Source organism: Phyllostomus hastatus, unplaced genomic scaffold (assembly GCF_019186645.2).
Source record: "Phyllostomus hastatus isolate PE091 unplaced genomic scaffold, TTU_PhHast_1.1 phas_contig_150, whole genome shotgun sequence".
In the NCBI taxonomy this organism is placed as follows: domain Eukaryota; kingdom Metazoa; phylum Chordata; class Mammalia; order Chiroptera; family Phyllostomidae; genus Phyllostomus; species Phyllostomus hastatus.
In genome coordinates, this window is record NW_025333611.1 from 9962904 (window position 1) to 9979065 (window position 16162).

A 16162-nucleotide genomic window follows, 5' to 3' on the forward strand; every position below is an offset into this window, starting at 1 on the left:
GCACAGTTAAATGTGCATGCACAAATCAGAAAAGAAAGACAGGCTCATTCATAGTGATGTCTGAAATGCTGGTAAAGTTTTTTTAACCATTTTTAGGAAAGCGTTTCTTAAAGGACATGGTAAGGATCCATTGTGGTTTTTAAGGTGCTAAATAAATTTAAAATCACTTAACAAGATAGGCAATTCGAAAGAGGGAGCCTTTGCTTTTTAAAATTGGTACGTCATTACATCATGAGGTTTTTTTTGAACATGTTGAATTGGGAACCTGAAGGGGATTTAAGTGAATGAATATAGGAAGCAGGAAGAACTATCAGTCTGTAAGAGTTGATACTACTACCATTTAAGAAAAACGTATTTTGCCTGTAAAAATGCAAATAAAATGCCTTGAGAGTTTTGTGTGTAAGGAAACTTATTGCTCTTCTGGGAAGATTATATGCACCCATCCTTTGCTTATTCACTTCAATTTATTTCTAGAAACCCTGTTGCTAAGGGAAAAAGTTATGACATAGAAAAATGCTTTTGTTTAATTTAAAGAGAGAAATATGATGTAGCCCAGACTAATCCAAGATACCCGATGTTTATAGGTAGAAAATTATATCAACTAACAATTAAAATAAGTTTATACAAGTGATACATAATCCTCTGAAAAGAAACAAACACAGTAGTTTGTACATAACATATAAGATCATGAATGTACATTGTGCTTGCCAAAGCAGGACGCGTACTAGTGACTAGCAGGGATTGTAGGTAAGTCATTCCAAGAGTCTTTGGAAAGTAAAGTCACTCTTTTTGATAAGCTTTCTTTACCAACGTTACCGACTCATGCTCATTTTGCGCTCAACATATACTCACATATAAAGCGAAAGCACTTTTGGAGCAAAATGAAGGACAGACATCAGGGCACTTCAACATTAATATGAAAAACATGGATGGCAGAGAAATAGTTATAGAAGACACTAACTGTATATCCTTCTCACTTAGGATACAGAGACAAAGAAAAAACATTGGAATCACTCAGAATCAAATGGTCCATGATTCAATTTTGTTCCACCTGGTGTGCTCTAGATATAAATTATTAGGTCATGAAAACTGAGAAGTGTTTCATTGCCTGAGATCATCATGTAAAAATATCACTTCTTATAGTGTATTTAGTATGTTTTAGGATGTGAAATCCATTATGCTGAAAAAGGAAGCCATTGTCAATCAATGGTTTAACTTCTCAAGAGCTGTTACGTGGCAAAATATTTAACCAAAAAGTAGTTGTGAGAAAGTCTTTACATGTTTGATTATATATCCTGCTATATTAGAACTTAATACATTTTTTAAAAATATTGCTCTATTCACTTAGAGTACTTTTATTCCCATTGTATTTTCATTTTGTGAAAATATTCATAAATATTAAACATGGTTTTATATAAAGTAGTCACTCACTCACTTAGAATATCATTACTGAAACAATAATGAGTGTAATTAATTGCATGCCTACCATTTTCCAGGTATTGTTCTACAGGAAAATGTAATTCTAACAAACTTTGAAAAGGCAGACTGAATCCCACCTTTACCTAAAGCTCTTATTAACTTTTATGAAAATAAACAACTTATTAGTACAATTTAAAAATATATAACAGATGCAGAAAAAGCATAAACCAGAGGTTTACAGCACAATACATTTTTACAAAATAAAAAAAAGTCCTGTATCCAGCAAATAGAGCAAGAAAACCAGTATCACTGGAACTCAAGAAGGTTAGTCACGCCCCTTTTCTCACTGCTTCCACAGAGGGTAGTCAAAGTGACCTCTCACCCACAGACAGGTGTGACGTCACATGAGCGGACAGGAGGATGTGGGCAGGTTATGGGCAAATAACACGCCTTATTTTATATAAAGAACTTGAGCACCTGCTTATTTTGGTATCCGAGGGGGTCGTGGAACCAGGGACAGCTTTAGACTACTGTTTTCATGTAGCTAATATTTTTGTTAAGGACTTTGACATAAATGTTCATAAGGGCTATTGTTCATATTTTTTTTTATTCTTGTAGTGTTCTGACCTGATGTTAGTATTATAGTAATGCTAAGGTGAAAAGTGTTTCCTCTTTTTTATATTTTTTGAAAGACTTCATGTATCATTTATTGCTTAAATGCCTCTGGGCCTGAATTGTCTTTGTAGGAAAGTTCTTAATTACAAATACAAATTCAATTTTTAAAATAAAATAAGGCTATTCAGATTTATTTCTCACAGAATCAATTTTGAAAATATATTTTTAAAATTTTAATTGTTCTTATAATCAAAATCGTAAAATTTATTTGTATAAAATTATTTATATTCCTTTATTTCCTTTTAATAAAATGGGTTCTTTATTCAAATGCTAACTATTTATTTTCTTTATTTTATTCATTGTTTCTACATTTTATATGACTGTACTCTTATTTTTACTTTTTTTCCTTTCTACTGATGTTGCATTTAATTTTTTTTTCTGGATTCTTAAAATGAAATTTCATGTCATGAATTTTACATTTTCTTTTTTAATATCATTTCAAGCAATAAGTTGTTTTCTGTACGCGCTGCTTTTACTTCATTCTCTCTTTCTGTATATATATAGTATATATTTCATTTATATTATCTAATTATTTGTTGTGTTCTTCATTGACCAACCCAAAGGTAATTTTGGAATGTTAGAGAAATATGTAGTTTAACATCTAAACTTTGAGGAATTTTTCAAGTATTGTTCTGATCTTCATTTTTAAATTAATACCATTTTGATCAGAGAACCTACTTTGAATGAATTAAATCCTTTAAAGTGTATTAAAACAGATTTTATCGTATATAATAAGGTCTATTTCATGGAAAATGCACAGTAAATATGAACAGTGTGTATTTTATTAATATTGATTAGGCTCATGTATAAATGTTAATTAGCCCAAGTTGGTTGATAATCTATCAACTTGGTTGTATAAATCTACCCTTAGTGGATTTCTCTCTTTTTGCTTTAACCATTTCTGTTAGAGAAATGTTAAATATCCAAATCAAAGTGTGAATTTATCCTTAGGTTCTTTCAGTTACTGTTCTTACATATTCTCAAGGTCTTTTATATGGTACATAAAAGTATCGGGTTGCTATATCTTCTTGATCAATTTTAAGTTTAATCCTTAATAAATATTCATTTATTTTGCTGGTAAAATGTATTGTCCCAAAGTTTACTTTTTCCTGACAATAAGGTATAACTTCAGCTTTCTTTTGATTAATATTCACATAGAATATATTCTTTCATTCTTTTACATTTAGCTCATGTACCTAAATTTCAATTTCTCTTTTAAACAAAATATATTTGGGTCTTGATTGCTTTTATTGAATCTGACAATCACTACTTTTAACTGGAAAATCTTGTCAATTAGCACTTACTGTAAGTATTAATATGTTTGATTTCTATGCCTATCGATGTTACATTTTCTCCATTTGCTCCTTTTCTTTATTTCTTTTCCCTTTCCTACTTACTTTTAAGTAGTCATGCATTATTTGTGTTCAGTTTTTATCTGCTCTATTCAATTTTTATGTATACTTCTTAGTTGTAATTTTTGTGGCTGCTCTAAAATTAAAATATAATCATTAAATAGTATTTACAACTTCACATGTGATCTAAGAAGCTTACAGCAATGTAATTCCATTTGCCGCCACCCACTTCTTTGTAATATTGTCATATATGTTTAAGTTACATGTTTTAAATTTGCAACACTTTGCTGTTATACTGGGTGTTAGTTTTTTTAAAATAAGTACCTTTTTGTTTACCTGCATATTTACAGTTTCCTGCATCTTTATCCCTTCATATAGACCTGATATTCCTTCTGATACCATCTTCACTTACCCTGAGAATCATCCTTTAATATTTTCTTGATGAAGTTCTACTTGTAACAAGTTTTTTCAGCTTTAGCTTACACGTAAAGTTTTGTTTCACCATCATTTCTTTTTATTTTAAATATATTTTTATTGAACTTATTTGTATGGCATTGGTTAATACAACCATATACGCTTCAAGTGTATAATTCTATAACACACCATCTGTATATTGTACTGTGTATTCAACACCCAAAGTCAAATGACCTTCCATTACCACTTATCCCCCCTTCCCCCTCTTCTGTCTCCCCTACCCCTTTCCTTCTGTTAACCACCATACAGTTGTATCTATGAGTTTTTCTTCTCTTACTCCCTTCACTTTTTTCACCGAGCACCCCACCCCCACCCATCTGATAGCTGTTGGTCTGTTCTCTGGGTCTATTTAGTTTGTTTTGTTCATTACATTCCACATATAAATGAAATCTATGGTGTTTCACCATCATTTTTAAAGAGTATAACCCGTGGAATTAGATTTCTATGTGATTTTTTTTCTCTTTGGCACATTAAAATTTTGAGTTCTATTTCCATTGTATCTGATAAAAGAAAGTAGGCAACATTTTCATTGTTCTTCTGCATACAATGCTTCTTTTAGTCTCTGGTTGCTTTGGGTGTTCTCCCTTAATCTTTGGTTTTCCAAATTTGAGCACTGGTAGGTTTCCTTGGATCTGCAACTTTTGTATTTTATCAGATTTGGAAGATCCCTCTCCTTTCTTGTGTTGATTCATTTACATATGCATTAGACAACATGAATTTTTTCCATGAGTCACTAATGTTTATTTTTTCTAGCTTTTCCTTTGTACGCTTTAGTCTGAATTTTTCTTCTATACTGTTTAGTCTTCAATTTAGCTATACAGAAAAATCCTCATTTCTTGAATGCCCCTTTGTACTGTTTAACATTTTTCATTTTTCTGTTGAGTTTCTCCATCTGTCATTTATTTTTTATAACTTTTCATTAAGGTATTGAACATTATCATAATAGCTGCTTTAAATCCTTGTCTGCTGATCTCAACATGGTGTCTCGAGTGCTATTCTACTGGGTGATTTTTCTCATAGTTATAGTTCATCTCCCTTTTGAAAAGGGAAAGGAATGGCTACTTATTTTAGAGGTATTCTCAATATTGTGGATACTACTTTCAGAGCCTAAATTATTCTCTTTCTTTTACAGTTGTTGAGCTGTGTACTTTTATCCCATTGAAGATTTGTTTTAATTTGTTAGGGTGAGTTTAAAGTGGATCTACTGCTGAAGTTCAACTTTCCTGTGGAATCAATGAACTGTCTGCTAAGTTCAGAGATCATCTTTACAACGGGCAGTATGCACACCAATGTCTTCCTGGATTGTGCAGTTTCTGATTTTTTTTAAGTGCACAGACCTTCAGCAGCTGTTCTCTGCCAAGCCTTGTAGTGTTTTACCTCCTTTGCATATTAGTATGTGGCTAAACCTGCAAGTGGAACCTTAGATCCCCGGTCTCCAATACCATAAATTCCAGCACCTCAGCAGCCCCGAACTCTGATCTCTATTTTTTCCAGTCTGTTTGAGCTCCATTTCCCTCTGTCACATTTTGGAAAGTATCTGCATGTAACAATCTGGAATGGATGCTGAACACGTCATTTACCCTTCCTTTTCCTCAAGGATCTCTACCAAGTGCTGCCTACTGTCGAATATCTGAAAACAGTGGCCTCATATACACCACACACTTTTGAAGTGTTAATGAGGACCAGTCTGATACCCATTATTCCGTAATGGTTGAAATGAGAATTCTTTTCATGATATCTTAATAATTTTTGCATCCTCTTGGTTATGAGGCTTTTGACAAATTTCACCCTCTTGCCTGACTACTCAAGGAACTCTTTGGTACCACTGCCTCTTTGAAATAAAACTCAGCATTTGGCTTAAGCCATATGAAATATGCCCTTCTACATGAATGAGATATATCTAATATTTTTATTGCATATATTGAAAAATAGAAATTAAATTTTACTCATATAGATTTTTCATTTAAAAATATCCCCTGAAAACAAGGGCATATGACCTGTCCTTTCTCATCACTAGGTGTCCATTTAAACAATTCCATATCATAATTTTAGAAAGAATAATGTGTAAATGGTAAGACCACTAAAATATAATGTGTAAATGGTAAGACCATTAAGAAAAAGCCATGTATGTGGTTTGTTGTTACCTACCTTCAAACATATGGGTAAATTTATAAAATGGTAAAGTGAAATAAAGACATAGTGGTGCTATGTCTTTATTGCCTACATAGGGTGTAGAAAAGTTTGAGTCATTGATACTCATTGGCTGAGTTATGGAAATAAAGCCAATAACTCACACTGATGAAATGACATACATTTCTATAATTAATGAATCATTCCACACCCCAAGTTTCAATGCCTGTTCAGCAAGAACTTAGAGGATTTGAGTGGGAGATGGAGTACTAATAATATAACCCAATGCTTCCATTTTACATAGGAGAAAACTACTGTCACAGAGATAGCACAGACTATAAGGAACAGAAGCTTCAGGGTGAGACAGGTCTGAAACTGAATGTTGACTCTGCTACCCAACTGTTACAATATATGAGGCAAGTCAGTATCTTCAAAGTTCAGATTCCTCATCTCTAAAATGAATACAATGCTGTTAAACTTGTAGAATTATTATGACTAACACTCAAATATTTGCAACTCATCTGGAAGGGATTTCAAATTAATATATATAGTTTCTTTCCACTTTATTTGCCCAAATACGTGTATTACAAGCAATTGATAGCTCTACAATCCGGCCCAGTGTTCTTCATACACACCCTGCACTTCATGATGGGATGGGTCAGCATTCAATCCTTAAAAATTCACCTTATAAAGAACACAGACAAGTTATATACTTATTATTTTGTATATGTGAAACAAAGAAGGACACTATATGGTAAAACTCCAAAAAAAGTTGGTTGGAAGGAAAATTTCAAGTACTTTTGAAAGGACTTACTGCAACTTTTGTAATATATTTTTTCATGCCTGATTAATGAGAAACTTTTGAGATAATTTAGTCTATCCAGGGATGTGAGCGCTAGTTTCTATTTTTCAAGCCAGATTACAGAAGAACTTCTAAAGTAGTTGAATACGTTCAGGGATGCTAAACAAATATGTCAACATTCATTTTGCATTTATATCTGCATCAGTTAAGGAAGAAATGCAGAAATAAACAGCATTTAGGATTTGTTCCCTTTTTTTTTAAGAACTAAGATACTCCAGTGCATTTTTTTTTATAGAAGATTCAAATCCTAACTGAGATAAATGTATTTCAGACTGAAGTTTTTAGTAGCTTTACTAAGCAGTTTATGGGTTGGTACTCTGCCATCAAGTAATCTATAACCTTATAACTCACTATTATGCAAATACAAATTTGCCAAGAAGACGTGTGTTCTAAGATTTTTCTCTAAGGACAATCATGTATTTCAAATTCTGAATACAAAATTATGTTTGACATTTAATCTAAACCTGGCTTACCCTTAAAAATAAATAATATAAAATCTGTCCCATAGCACTCTGCTTGAGACAAGTGGTTTTCTTCCTTTTCGATATTTCAGGTTGAGTCCTTAATATCTGCAGTCCGTACCACCTATGGTGGACATACTCTCATATACGCCCGTGTCTCCTGAATGCGCATAGAATTTGGAAGCTTCACTTCAGATAAATATAAAACAGTGTTGCCAGAAAAATAGAATATGTTAGAAAATACATTTTACATCAGTGAACATATTACAAATTGTTAAAAGTCACACATCCAATCACCATTAATTAATTCTACAAAACGAGGCTGACAAGTTCACATGTACTGAAGCATGTTTTACAGGGAATTAATACTAGAGAATGACAGATAAAATGTCGCCAAGATTGGATGTGAGCAATTAATCTGGGAAAGGTCAGTTGGGGGTGAAAAAGTTTTCCTTTCTGTTTTCTGATATTCAGTAAGTAGGGGCACGTCCCACAGCGGTAGTAGACAACATTTTTCATCACTTTTGTATCTCCTGAGATCCTCTGATGCAGATATGACTCATTGTCAAATCTCAATGGGGTCACATCAAACTGAACAATAGTTTAATATCTGAAAATGTGAACACTGTGGACTATTGACAGTTTTCCTAAAAATCAAATACATGCCTGGCAACTTCATTTTGATGTGCTAGGTAAGTGAGCACATGCATTGAGCGAGATGTATTACTCAAAATTAATTTGAAGTTTGTAGATTGTTCTGCAATATGCTGGAATTTTCACTATCAGATTAAATTGCATAACGAATCACCTTTGAAGAATGTTATGTCTGTAATGCGGAGTAATGAAGTATCCAATATATGAAGTCAAATATCTCATATTTTAACCTCGTGCTAAGTAAAAATAGCAGGTAGAGCTGGACGTGCATTTATGAAAGTGTGTTTTTAATGTGTTGGGAGGAAAATGTAGGCATATTGTGACATTATTTAGTTTCTAGACTCTCTCTGTCACACACCATTACCTATCTGTCTATCCATCTAACTATCTTTGGAATTTCTCCACAAGGTAATTTAAACTGAAAAAAATGTGCAAAACCATTATTTAAGAACATTTATGTAAAGGCATACATAGATTCCCACACACCCCAACCCAAACACACACAAAACTCCAAGGTATACTTTCCTGTAAGTAGATTTCTACAAATGTACTGTATGAAGGGTATTTTACATACAAAATGTAAGAAATATATAAGAAAATAAATCTAACCCTTTTACAATGATATGGAGTGAAGAGGGCATTTCACTTTTTACCCTTACTATTTTTTAATGTTAAGAGAGTGTTGCTACACTTTGCAATTAAAACAAGTAGACTCTGGATTTTTCAGGCAGCTTGCTGCAATGTTGAAAGGAAGCAGGCTGTAAATTGGCAGTTCAAAAGGTCAGACTAAGCTCAGACACGAACTGTGATCCCCAAACTTATTCATGGCACTTAATGTTCTTGTGGCTCACTTCCTGATTTTCAAATAAAATAAAAACCCTTGGAAATATACAAATACAATGTGAATTAAAGAAAAATATTTAACCATCGTGTAATCTTTAATTATCGTTAGTGACAGGCTATCAAGAGGTAATGAGACATACCTATTATACAGTTTGCAATCACCCCTGAATTTTAGAATCTATCTGTACATTGACTTAGTAGCCTTCAGTTGGTGAATGATGTCGCAGGCAAGGGGATATGTCTGTATGGTCAGTGCTGCTGCCCCTCAGGGAAGCGCTGTATCTGGTCATCAGGAGAATGGAAGTGGTCTACTTCCTCATCATGTGTTATTGTGATTAAAATCCTCTTTTTCATACATCTGCCAATTTTCTCATTGTTTTCATGGCTCTGCTCTTCTAGAGATCCTCTGAAGGTGAAGAGAAGATAGCTTTAAAATTTTGATCAAAATTTGGATCATTTCCCTACAGGAGAATGTTTGGGCTTTTGTGTTTTATCTGTTAGACTCTTCACTACTTGAAGGGAAGGATAGCTATCTTTTCACTTCTTGCTATCTTTCCATTTCCAGGAGTGTCTGATATTTATTACACGTATGTTAGCTGAATAAATGTCCTAGCCAAGATTCGATACCCATAATCTAAGGCTAAAGATCTTGGAATCTGGAGCCCACAAATTAACATTAGAACACTGTTCTGACTGCATATAAAGTAGGATATAGCCAGTTTATGTAACCTAACTGTCTACTTCCCCATTTGTTAACTAGACATAAGCATACCACATAAGGTTTTTTGGTAAGATTATATGAGGTGATTAAGTGAGATAGGTTATATATTTTAAGATGTTTATTACACATATGAGTTGCACTGTCTAGGCAAAGGGGATATATAAATGCAGAAGTTAGGCATTAATTAAATGACTATAAGAGTAATTGTAAAGATAAACATAGGGAATCTAAATTTTTGAACAGATGCAGAAAATGTCTCCATAATGATACAAACCTAAAGGCCAGTAAAATCTGAAGTATGATTGAATACAGAAGAGAAGACCAAAGCATACAAAGGGTATAGCAGCATCAAGGTTGTGCAAAGGGGTTGGGGCACCCAAGGAACTGAAAGAGGTCAGTAAGGCTAAAGAACTCTGAGGAAGGAATATAGTTGAGGTGGTAGGGGCTAGATTTAACTTAAGATAATGTACAAAAGCTCTTGGCAGAGAATCAGGTCTATTGTAGTCTACCTTATAAAGAGGAGGAGGATGACAATGATGATAATGATAAAACAATTTCCTGAGGGGGAAAAATACTTTCAAAATAGGACTCATCCTATATGATACATGCTGTAGGGCTACAATTTGTTATCCTATGTTCTACATGTTTTTCTAGCTACTTAATATCCTGATCTTCACTTTGTAAAAGTCAGGACAATTCTGATCATCATCATCATCATTATCATCTTCACCATTGTGGGGGCAATGGTTGAACTCAGGGCCATGGTGGATAGTTAGTCCTTGTGATAATTTGCTAGGCTTTGTGTTTAAGGTCAGTGAGAAGAGTGTGGGTCAGGGGGAGAAAAAAAAAACAAAGCAAAAAGAAAACAGGATCTGACCATTGAGGTCTTTCAATCTGATAAACTGATATAAAAAAAAATAGGGGGGAAATTCAATTGCTCCAACAAATTAAACACTAAATTAAATTAAAAACTAAACACTAATTTTGAATTCAGTTTGTGCTCAATGCTTTGTACAATGACAAAACAAAGTAACTTAATATGGCTACCTTTCTGAATGCAAAGAACGTTCATTGAAATTAGATATCATCTGGGGTACACATAAAGGTAAACTAAAATTCTTGCCTTCAAATATATTCTCAATTATCTCTGTAGGAAATACTGGTAAAGAATATTAAGTCTACTTATAGTATCTGGGAGGTTTTGGACCATATCACTCTCTCTTTAGTTTGAGCAACATCAGGAAACAGTTAAATTTCATTTTAGCCAAAAATATTAGAAATTGAAATCAATTATGAAAACATTTTACCTAAAAGCATGTAGGAGCTCTCTGGGTCTCCGGTAACTATTGCTTCCCTTTTCTCTTGGCCTGTCTGATGGCCCTCACCCTTCTGGCCAGTTTGCTTTCTGGCCTCAGCCTGAGCCAGCTTTTTAAAATGCCAGTCTGGGATTATAGACCTCCAGTCAAGATGGCAGCACAGGTAAACGCAGCTCATGTCCTCACACAACCACATCAAAATGACAACTAAATTATAGAGCCACCATCCCTCTGAACTGTCAGAAGTTGAGTTGAATGGAAGTCTAACAACTATGGTATTAAAGAAACCACATCCCTGCAGACTGGTAGGAGGAGTGGAGATACAGAGCAGCCTGGTCCCACATCCACATACGGTGGTAAAATTTGGGAGGAATATCTTGGGAGTGAGGAATCCCAGCCACCAACCAGGTCCCCCACCCCAGGGTTCCAGGGCCAGGAAGATAAATCCCCATAATTTCTGGCTGCAAAAAATAGTGGGGATGTTACAGTACAAAAGGGGGGGCAAGGGCAGCTGAGGCAATATACTATTACCTGAAAGGAGCCCCCCTGGTTCATTATGTCTGCTGCCAGAGTCAAGACATCTCTCAATGCCAGAGATTTGTGAAAAGGAATTTATTATTCATTTGAAATAACAAACTAAAGTTCCCCACAAATGTACACAGACCTCCCAGCACCCTCCAAGTGGAAAAAGGGAGCACTTCCAAAGTCTCATGGTCCTGCTGACTCTCACCCAAGCCTCATGGTCCCAACCAAGACACCAAAGCCATGTGGTCCTAAACAGACGTGTGGTCCCAAAAAGAGAGATGCCCAATGGCTGCTGTGCCTCCATTTAAATCCCAGCGCTAATCTTCCTCTGCAGCCCCATTTCTGGCTCCTCCCACAATTGGCCACAGCTGCCAGCATTCTGGGCAGGTGTGGCCCTGTGGTGTGGGGCCAATTATCTCCAAGCTCTTCTGGACCCTATTACAAATCCCTATTTGAGGCTCCCCTCTTGGCTGCACCCTGTTACATGGATTGAGTCAGTAGAAAAAACTGCTGGAATCCCAAGTACTTCCCCTTAAAGAATCACACATGGACTTACTCAGACTCACTCCCCCTGAGCTCCAGCACTGGGATAGCAGCTTGAAAGTCATCAGTGGCATACAGGGAGGACCTGAAGTGTCTGGCATCAAGGCAGGAGCTGAGGGACAGCTTTCTCCCAGACAGAAAGGCAGGCAGATGTCACTGTCTTCTTTCTGAGCCCTCCCCACATAGAGCCACAGAGCTGTCAGGCAGGAGCCATATCTGAGATTCTGAGATGCTGTCAACCTGGCTAATATTGTTTGCCCTCTCCTGGGGATCCTCTGAGACTCCATCCCACCAAACTTAAAGGCCCACCTAAACTGATAACCATGATTTTTCCATATGAATGGCTGGTCTTGGCTCATGCCTCAAAACCTCTTAAATCCTATCAAATAAGCATTAACCAGCCTTAATAAGCCCCCAGCCCCTATACCTCTTGCTAAAATGGCCCCAGGCCTGGCACTAGCTTTAGCCAGCTTAGATTCACAGTATGACTTTGCCTGGGAATCTCCAAGCCCAGCACAAGTAGCAGTCATCTCAGATTGCTTTACAGTTCAGGTAGGGGAGCAAAACACAGGTTGGGGCTGACCTTGGGCTGCACCACCAGGAAACCCCAGAGACTATGCACCCAGTGGGCAGCTACAGACCACACTGGAGTACAATCACCCTGCCCCTGCACAGCTGATTCTCCACAGAGGGTGGAGGTTGGTGGTAAGTGGTCATAGTCAGTCCTTGCAGCTGACTGGCCTGGGTAAATCCCTCCCATTGACCTGCCAACAGCAAACAAGGCTCAACTACAAGAGGAGGGTGTAGTCAGCTGAAACAAAGGCCACAGCTTGAGTGCTCAGCTTGGGTAATAGGGAAGGCTGTGCCCCTGGACTAAATTGGGTCATGCTACCAAAACACAGAGTCATAATAGCTGTGTCTAATACATAGAAACAAACACAGTGCGGCTGCCAAAATGAAGAGACAAGGAAATGTGGCCCAAGTGAAAGAACAGATCAAACTTCCAGAAGAAGAGCTAAATGAAATGGAGATAAGCAATCCACCAAAAGCAGAGTTCCAAACACTGTTACAAAGATGCTTAAGGAACTTAGTGAGGACCTCCACAGCATAAAAAAGATCCAGTTAGAAATGAAGGATACACTAATTGAAATAAAAAAAAATTACAGGGAAACAACAGTAAAGTAGATGAAGCCAAGAATCAAATCAATGATTTGGAACATAAGGAAGCAAAAAACAACCAATCAGAATGACAAGAGGAAAAAAATAATCTCCCCAAAAGGAGGATAGTATGAGCAGCCTCTCGGACAATTTCAAGAGGTCCAACATTTGCATCATAGGGGTGCCTGAAGGAGAAGAGAAAGAATGAGAATTGGAAATTTATCTGAAAGAAATAATGAAAGAAAACTTCCCTAATTTGCTAAAGGAAATAGACATGCAAGTCTAGGAAGCACAGGGAGTCCCAAAGAAGATGGATGCAAAGAGGCCCACTGTGAGACACATCATAATTAAAATGCCAAAGGTTAAAGATAAAGAGAACATTTTAAAAGCAGCAAGAGAAAGGAAGTTAGTCAGCTACAGGAGAGTTCCCATAAGATTGTTAGCTGATTTCTCAAAATAAACTTTGCAGGCTATAAGGGACTGGCAAGAAATATTGAAAGTGATGAAAAGCAGGGACCTACAGCCAAGATTGCTCTACCTGGCAAAGATATCGTTTAGAAGTGAAGGGCAGATAAAGAGCTTCCCAGACAAGAAAAAATCTAAAGGAGTTCATCATCACCAAACAATTATTATATGAAATGTTAAAGTGACTTATTTAAGCAAAAAAAGATTAAAACTATGAATAATAAAATGGCAAAAAATATAAATTGAGTATACTAAAACACAAACTAAGCAAACAAGAAGAACAGAGACAGAACCATGGATATGGAGAGTGTTTTGATGGTTGCCAAATGGGAGGGGGGCTGTGAGGGCATGGGTGAAGAGGTGAGGGGATTAAGAAGCACAAATTGGTAGTTACAGAATAGCCATGGAGATATAAAGTACAGTATAGGAAATGGAGTAGCCAAAGGACATATACCCATGACCCGTGGACATGAACAATGGTGTGGGGAGTGCCTGAGGGAGTGAGGGGTGCTGGGTGGAGGGAGACAAACAGGGAAAAATTAGGACAACTTTAGTAGCATAATCAATAAGATATAATCAAAAAATAAAAGTGTATGAGTACTCACATGTCAAAATGTTAATAATTATTATCATTGGCCATTTTGAATTCAACATTACACTGTATGACTTTGAGAATTCCTATTTAAGTGTTATCTACACATAATATAATCATGAGATATGGCAAGTTGGTTGCAATATCAGCATAGCAAATCTTCAATACTAGTTCAAGTTGAACAGAACTGTACAAGATAAAATGTCTAAGCTACCTTCCATCTGATCTTATTAACCAAGGTCCATAATTACATATCTGTGACCCCAAACCACAGGCTAATAGAATACAACTTTAGAGCACACATCACAAAGTTTCTCAGAAAATTGTGCTTTGCTTTAATCATATGCTTTTTCAAGTTTCAACTTATCCAGAGTGGGGGAAAATGTTCGATTACACATTCACTACCCAGTCATGCATAATAAGGAAAATGTTAATTATCTAACAGCATGTTCACATTTTCTCCTAGTTGGCAAGTATAGAATTTTGGCTGCTATCACTTATCTAATAGGTACTGGAGTTTTACACATTTGTTATCAGCACAGAATTTGCCTTGTCTAGTTGTACTGCCTACATATTCCACTGTTCCAGGAGTCATTTGAGCATATAATAAATTGAGTTTCAATGAGCTGGAACCTCCTGCTTCAGCCGATTTTTTCAGCAAATTATTTTCCAGCTGTAGCTTCAGCAGGAGTTTTTCCCACTCTGAGAAGATGGCTATAATGGCCACATATTTTATATGCCAATTCTAAAATCATTGTAATCAGCTAGTTATTATGCATTAAGTCAGTGATGAGCAAATTTAAAAAGGGTTCAAATCACTCTATGGATATGGTAAGTATCTTTAATATACTTCGTGTTTTGGCACTAAAGCTGGATATGACAAAAACAAGGCCAATATATGTGGGGCTTTGCCATAGAGCAGGGAAAAATGCTGTTTTGCCATTTATAGTATACTTTTCTGCATATTTATGTTCCAACAAACATCACTGGAGTATGAAGCAAGTATTGATATTTGAGGATCAGCAAACCCCAAACTTTGACTCTAATGTAATCACTTGCATCTGTTCTCATTTAAATCCATGCTCTCTCTTGAAGCAAATAGATATGAAAGGTATTCAAATGAACCAAACTGAGAAGGGCATTTGGTTGAGGATCACTATACACTTGGCAGTGGTTTAATGGAAGATATAGATAGCTACAGATACAATATAACTTTCTCTCTCTATATATAATACACAAATATACACACATGGACACACACACACACACACACACACACACACACATATATTAAATATGCTAGGGTATATATCTAACACTAGCTGTGTGCAGCAAGGGGTACCAAGCACTTTACAATCTATTGTCAAAAATTGTCAGCTTTAGTTCTGACCATACCTCATCTTTCTTTCTCTGATATTATATCTTCTTTAATTTGAGAAATCCGTCCCACCTCTACGTGAACCTATAAGAAAAGCAATGTGCCTGCAGTGATGCAAACTACGAACAAATGCAGAAAAGAAGGTCAGGAGATAATGTGTGATGGGAGGTACAGGAAAAGGAGGTCCCACAGGGCCTTGCTGGCTGTCACCAGGCTTTTTATTTTTATACTGAGGGAAATAGCAAGCCTCTACAGTGCTTTAAATACGATCAGTTGGACTGTCGTGTTGAAACCAAGGCAGAAAGACCACTTCAAGAGCTATTCCAATAAACAAGGGGAAAGAAAATGGTAATTTAAATGAGTGTGGTAACAAAGGAAATAATGAGACATGCTCAGATTCCTGATCTACTTGAAAGGTAGGGTCAACTAGATTTCCCGATTAGATCAAGTATAGAAGGAAGAGACATCGAGGACAATTTCCACTTTGCCTTGGGCGACTGATAGAAAGCATTCCTATTTACTACTACAGGGAAGATTTCAGGAGGAGCTTATTTGGGGAAGGAGACCAGGAACCCGGTTTTGTTGCTGTGACAT